This window comes from Euphorbia lathyris, chromosome 4 (genome assembly GCF_963576675.1).
Source record: "Euphorbia lathyris chromosome 4, ddEupLath1.1, whole genome shotgun sequence".
NCBI classification, from domain to species: Eukaryota; Viridiplantae; Streptophyta; class Magnoliopsida; order Malpighiales; family Euphorbiaceae; genus Euphorbia; species Euphorbia lathyris.
This window is the reverse complement of record NC_088913.1, coordinates 24,772,876-24,780,644: the sequence shown is the minus strand read 5'-3', so window position 1 is coordinate 24,780,644 and position 7,769 is coordinate 24,772,876.

Here is a 7,769-nt window from a genome sequence, read left to right as displayed (position 1 = left end):
TTCCTATATTCAGTTGGATCGTGGTAAGCGGAGCCAGATGAAATACTAAGCTTCTGCTTGGTGTCGACATGAGTCATGGCTGTGTTGTAGGAGCTAAGGCTAGCTTTCTCGATTATTTCGAATGCATATTTCTTTTGAGACAGAGAGATTGAACTAGGAGATTGAATGACTGTAATTCCCAAGAAGTAGTGCAATGGACCCAAATCCTTCATTGCAAATTCAGAGTTCAATTGAGAGAGAATAGTTGTGTATAGCGTGTCAGATGAAGTGATGAGAACAATGGCATCGACGTATAGGAGAAGATAAGCTGTGTCTGCACCCTGTCTGTATACAAAGAGAGAATTGTCGGAGATGTTGTTGATAAATCCTACCTTGATTACAAAATTAGAAAAACGCTGATACCAGGCCCGAGGAGCCGGTTTAAGACCGTATAAGGATTTGCGAAGCAGAAAAACATGATCAAGGTACATAGGATCTTGGAAGCCCTGTGGTTGGTGCATGAATACAGTCTCATTAAGATCCCTGTGCAGGAATGCATTTTTTACATCTAATTGCCGAATAATCCAATTCTTAGACAATGTTATACCGAGAACAGCTCTACTTGTTGCTGGTTTAACCACAGGACTGAATGTTTCACCACAATCAATGCCGACCAACTGTCCTGAGCCGTTACCAACTAATCTTGCTTTATAGCGTTCAAAGGAGCCATCTGCTTTTGTTTTGTGCCTGAAAATCCACCAACTGCGAATAACATTAGCATTTTTGGGACGCGGTATGATTACCCATGTCTTATTTTGAATTAAAGCCTCAAATTCATCAGTAATGGCCCGTATCCAGTTTGGATCTCTTAATGCAAGGATTGGTGTCTTTGGTAGGGGGGAGATGACGGGTTGTGTGGATGTGGAAAGATTCAGCATACGACGTGGTTTGCATATGTCGTGTTGGGCCCATGTAACCATATTGTGTGTCATGGAATACGGTAATGGAGGGTTAATTAATGATTGGGATTGGACTGGTGTAGTGTCATTGCTATTCGACGGGGAGGGGGATGTCGAATTATGTGAAGTGGGGGATGCACGCTGTCGCGAGACTGGACTCGAAAGGGAATTTGAGGACGGAGACGTGGAAGATGCCGCATACGACACGGGCGATACTGAGGATATAGACACAGGTGACTTAGGGGTCAAATTTGGAGATAGAAGCACATGGGATGCTACGGACATGGAAGACGCAGACGACACTGATACGGACGAATGCACGGAAGATGCAAACTCGGACGACGGGGAAGGAACGACACGAGAAGAGATAGTATGGACTTGGAATTGCGATTGGGGTAGGCGATCCGCGGGGAGCAGACCGCCTTCGACGATCGTAATTGACTGTGAACTGGAATTATTTGACGCTGTGTGTAATGCAAAAGGAAATTTAGACTCATCAAAAATTACATGTCGGGAAATCGTAATTTTGTTTGTGGTCATATCGAAGCATTTGTACCCGCGATGATTGGATGGGTAACCCAGGAATACACACGGGCGGGAACGAGCTTCTAATTTATGAGGGGACATGGAAGAGATTAGGGGAAAACATAGACACCCAAAGATACGTAGATGAGAATTAGAGGGGTCCTATTGGTATAGAATTTTAGTTGGGGAGTGATATTGTAAGATTTTGTGAGGATGCATATTTAACAGGTAAGTTGTCAGTTCAAGAGCATGATTCCAGAATTTAAACGGGACTTATGCATAATTTATAACAGTGCATGCGAATTGTGCGTTCAGATTTACCATTTTGAGGAGAGGTGTATGGGCATGAGAATCGAAATGGCATGCCGTTAGTGTGCCAAAATTGGCGAAAGGAATTGTTATTGAATTCACCCTCATTGTCACACTGAAAAACTTTAGTTTCGCGTTCAAATTGAGTGCGAATTAGAGAGCGGAATGCAAGAAAGACATTATAGACTTGTGATTTTTGAGCTAAGGGAAATGTCCATAGGAAGTTTGTGTAATTATCCAGAAATAAAACATAGTAACGGTGACCACCTGAACTTAAAATTGGCGAGGTCCAAATATCGATATGAATTAAATCGAATAGCATACAAGCAAAATTATAAGAGGAGTGAAAAGGTAATTTTACTTGTTTTCCATTAATACAAGACGAACAAACAAAAATATCTTGAATTTTATTACACGAAATCAACTTTTTATTTAACAGGGCATTCAAAATAGGAAGCTTTGGATGTCCTAAACGACTATGCCAAACATCAGTCGACAAAGCAGTAAAAACAGAAGGGAAAGACTTTTACAGAAAGGAGCTAGACGCGACAGGATAGAGGTCCCCGCTACTGTTACATCTCATAATATTGGTACCCGTCTATAAATCCTTCACAGAAAAAACTAAAGGGTCAAATTCCACAGAAACACTATAATCTCTAGTAAATTGACGAACATAAATTAGGTTCTTGATAAGTTTAGGGGCATGCAACATATTAGTTAACTTTAAAGGTTGTGATTGAGTATTTAACCAAGCAGTGCCAGACCCACAAACAGGTATACAGTGACCATTACCGATAATAATATTCTCATTGAGGCTTGAATTAAAAATAAGAAGTGAGTGTACCTTGTTGGGCTATCATATGAGAGGTGGCTCATGTGTCTATGTGCCACTGATTTGAAGGTGGAGTGACAGACATGGTGTGCATTGCCTCAGCAATGTCAGTTGGTGAGTAGGAAGGATGATTCATGCTTAGGTGAGCTTATTATGTGTTCAGGCAGGGACCCAAAATACCAGGCTCTTGCTGTTGGCGGCCCATGTAGGACTGATTTCTTTAGTTGTTTGTTAGTAAGGGACAGGGAGGCATCGCCCATGGCTGCTGCGGAGCCCATGGAAGAGAATTTCCCCACTGTTGGTTGTATCCGCCTGTCCGCCCCTGTTGTTATGTCTGTCGCGATAGTGGTGTCGGCCACCATGCCTACCGCCGCGATTACAGGCATTAGGGCGGTGTAGCGTAGGATGAGCAGGTGGAAATTATGATGGGGAAGGGTCAGAGGCAGCAACAGTAAGGGCAAGGTGTGTGTCTGTGTTTTTGTCTTACGTGCACGAGCAGTTTCCTCAAGTGCGAGCATAGATCGGGCTTTCTGAAATGAGGGGAGAGTATCTCCGTGTCTGATTTGGGTACCAACGGTGCCATAAGCATCAGTCAATCCAGAAATCAGTTGTAAAACCATTTGATCGTTTGTGACAGGATAGACCACATTGGACAATTGATCAGACAGAGACTTGAGTGTTGACAATAGGAGGAAACATCAGAGAAATTTTCAAGCTTGATTTTGGAGAATTCTTGTTGGAGAAATAAAGCCCTCGAATGCTTATTGTCCGAGAAAATCTCCTATAGGCGGCTCTAGGCTCTAGCTGCGGTAGAGTCAGCTTCGATAATTGTGTGGAGCAGGTCAATTGAGATGGTTCTGTAGATCCATTACAGGACTACTGCGTCAATTTGGGACCAGAGATCGGGATTTGATTGTTGCAAGGCGGTACTAGTGGTGGGGGGAATGATATGATCAAGGACTTGGAAGGCTTTGGCGTGTAGTTTGAAGAGAGCAGCCCATGTAGGATAGTGCCCTTTTTCAATATCTAGGGTTATTTTCATGAATGTAGAAATTTTCGAAACAGTGAGGAAGGGATGAGTGGTGATGGCAGTGTCGGTGTTGTTGGTGTGGGAGTTGACTGTGTTTGTGTTGTTCGGTCCAGTGGAGGAATTGTTGGAAGTGTTGGTCATGGTTCTTTAGGTGGGAGTGATCGGTGTTTGGATTTTGGGAGAAGAGATGATGATGAGCGATTGGTGTATATTGCGATCGCGGAAGAAAGGGAGGTTGCGGCTTGAATTTAGTTTAAAGGGAAGGTGATCAGTCTGTGTTTGGATTTTGGGAGAGGGGATGAGGAGCGATCGGTTTATGTTGTAATCGCAGAAGAGAGGGAGGTTTTGGTTCAAAATTAGGTTAAAGAGGAGAGGGCTGTGAGCGGCGGCGATTGCGTCCGCAATGATGGTCGGGATCGAAAGAGAGGAGGTGGGATTAGATTGAAGAATTAGGCTCTGACACCATGTAAAAAAATAGGAATGTTCCGTGATTGTTATTGATAATTCAATGTCTATTTATACAGATTACTATCGTTTACTAAGCTCCTATAAAATAGGGATACATGGTTATCTATACGTAACTGAAATAGTCTCTAATACTTTTCTTTATATTAAAGTCTCAAACTTATTACGTTTATGTTGTGCGATTATATCACTTGGTTTATCAATATTTCCCTTTTGCATCGACTTAACTTCATAGATCCTCGACTAAACTAGACAAATCAATGATGAACTTTACGCATTATTTTCATCTGCTACTGAATTTCATTTTTCCATACGGAATATTCCATAGGAGTCTAGTGTTTTTATTATAGTGTATAATGACTATATCGTAGTCTCCGATACTAATTCACACATCAGAAATATCACAAAATTGATTCGCGCATGAATACCATTAATTAACCATCAAGATTCAGAGAATTCTGGAACATACGAAATACGAAATAGTATTTGTTAGCGATATTTTTGAAATATGCTAATTTCAACCTTGTCACGTGTGCTTAGGGTGCCGGCGTGCCAGAGAAATTATTTCTCAATTATGAAAGACGGTTAAGTTTGTAAAATTATGAGCCGAAAACATGAATTCTAATCAAACCGATTGGCGAGGGACGCAAGGATTGAAAAAGTCCCCCTTGGATCTGTAGAGTAGAATATGGTATTTTCATAGGTTACCATTTAGGAAAGAAAGGGTATGAAGTTCTAAATATGAGAGCAGGAGATATAGTTATTTCCCGCAATGTGAAATTTCATGAACATGTGTATCCTTATAGCTCTAAACAACAAGTTTTTAATCATTTTAGTGAGGACAAAGCTTGTGATGATAATACTGCTCTAAGTTCACAAAATATTCTCAATAGGCAAAATATGTTACATCCACCATCTCCAAATAATATTGTTGAATTAGGTACATCACAAAGTGTTCTACAAAATGCACAACATACACAAGTGGATACTAACACTAGAAAGTCTACAAGACAACAAAACCAGCCTAGATATCTAAAGGATTATCACTGTGCACTTGCCGAAACTTCTCAGGTTTCTAATGTCTTGAAAATCTATTTATCATCCTTTGTCTTCTGTGCTTGCCTATGATAATTTATCTTCCAATCACAAAGCATTTTCCATAGCATTATCAATTCAGGCAGAGCCCACTAGTTACAAAATAGCATCACAATATCCTCAATGGCAAGCCACCATAGATGCTAAAATTAAGGCACTAAACGACAATAAAACATGGGAGATTTGCTCTTTGCCGGAAGGTAAAAAAGAAGTAAAGTTCATGTGGATTTTCAAAATAAAGAGAAAAAGTGATGGTTCCATAGAGAGATTCAAAGTAAGACTGGTTGCCAAAGGTTATATGTCGCGAGAAGGCATTGATTTTCTGGAAACTTTTTCACCTGTAGCCAAATTAACCACTGTAAGATTACTTTTTGCTCTTGCTGCTATACACAATTGGAAACTAGAACAATTAGATATAAATAATGCTTTCTTACATGGTGATTTAGGGGAAAAAATTTATATGAAACTCCCCGAAGGCATTAAATCTGATATTCCTAATCCAGTTTGTAGGCTTAAAAAAATCTTTGTATGGCCTTAAGCAAGCTAGTAGAATGTGGAACTCGAAATTAACTAAAGCCATTTTAACTCTTGGTTTTGATAAATCAAAAGCAGATCCTTCTCTTTTTGTTCGTCAAAAAGGTAACAATTTTATTGCATTAACGGTGTATGTTGATGATGTTATATTAGCTAGCAATAATGATTCTGATATTTCTGAAATTAAAACTTTCTTGCATAAATGTTTCAGTATTAAGGATCTTGGTACTTTAAAATTTATCCTTGGTTTAGAAATAGCAAGAACAAAAGAAGGAATACATGTTTATCAAAGAAAGTATACTTTAGATCTTTTAGCTGAAACAGGTTTTTTGGAGGCAAAGCCATGTTCTACACCTATGTCAGTTGATAATATTGATTTTGCAAATTCGAAGTTGCTTGAAAATGTAACAACGTACAGGAAATTGGTCGGCAAATTGTTATATCTATGTAATACAAAACCAGATATAACATTTGCTGTTCAACAACTTTCACAACATTTAGAAAAGCCCATGGAGCAGCATATGATAGCAGTTCACCGAGTTCTACGATACTTGAAACAACATCCTGTCCAAGGAATTTTCTATCCAACGAAGTCTAAGATTCAACTTCAAGCATTTACAGACTCTGATTGGGCCAATTGTAAAGAAACAAGAAAGTCGGTTACAGGATTTTGTGTTTTTCTTGGTGACAGTTTAATTACATGGAAGTCAAAAAAACAAAGTACTGTTAGTCGATCATCTTCAGAGACGGAGTATAGAGCGGTGGCTTTAACAGCTTATGAACTACAATGGTTGTTGTTTTTATTGAAAGATTTACGAGTTCAACACCCTCAGCCAACTTTGATGTTCTGTGATAATCTATCTGCAATACAAATAGCAAAGAATGAAGTATTTCATGAACGGACGAAACATATCGAAATTGACTGTCGTTTTATTCGAGATAAGGTACAATCTGGGAAGATTCACTTGATGCCTGTCACGATAGAAAATCAACTTCCTGATTGCTTCACCAAACCCTTACATTCACCATTGTTAACATCGTTCCTTCGACGATTAGGAGTGTTAGATGTTCATCTTCCCAGCTTGAGGAGGGGTGTTAACCATACATAGTTTTATTAACCATAGATTAGCAGTTAATGTTAACTTAGCAGTTAATGATTAGTCAGTTTCAAATTAAATATAGCCGTTAAACTCAAATGGTTATAAATAGGAGTAATATACTGACTATGAAGACACCTTCTTTTTCCTGTATTCTCTTCTTCTTCTTCAATAGAACTCCTTCTTTGCTTTCTTCTATATCATCTTGAGAGAATTGTCAAGTTTTGATGGGAAGAATTGTCAAGCTTGGTCCACCAAATTTGTCTAAGATACATGTTTGGTCAAGTTACATATGACATGTTTGGTCCACCAAATTTATTGATCAACGTAAAAGCTCCTGTTTGGTCCACATTGATCTTGTTATTAGCTATTTGTTCTTGCCCGTAGAAGTTTGTTCATTTTCATGGCTTTGTTCCATATTGGCTGTGAGATTCAAGACAAGCAAATTAGTCCATGGAAGAACAATAGAGGATTGCTCGAAACCTGTGAGGAAATTTGAATCCAAATTCAAAATCTTAAGATTATCAGTATCCAAGTCTGATATCCAACGAGGTACATATCCTGGAATTTTTTTGTGAGAGAGATCCAGAATCTCCAATTGGTTCTGTCCACGCAAGAAAAATGGGAACTCACTTAAATTGCATAAACTCAATCCTAAGCTTTCAAATTTGGGAAGATCAGTAACATTGAGACTGGGATCATACTTATAAATCAAATCCAAATTGTTATCCGATAACTGGAGATCAAAAAGGCTTGTTTTGTTCAAAAACAAATCAGAATTCAACGAGCCACTCAAGTGGTTGGAAAATAGCACAAGAACTTGAAGATTTGGAATACCCAAAAAGGGACTCTGGAATGGAACCATTAAGTGAATTAGAACCAAGTACAATCGACGTTAATTGGGTAAAATTACCTAACCAAGATGGGATTTCCCCATATAAATT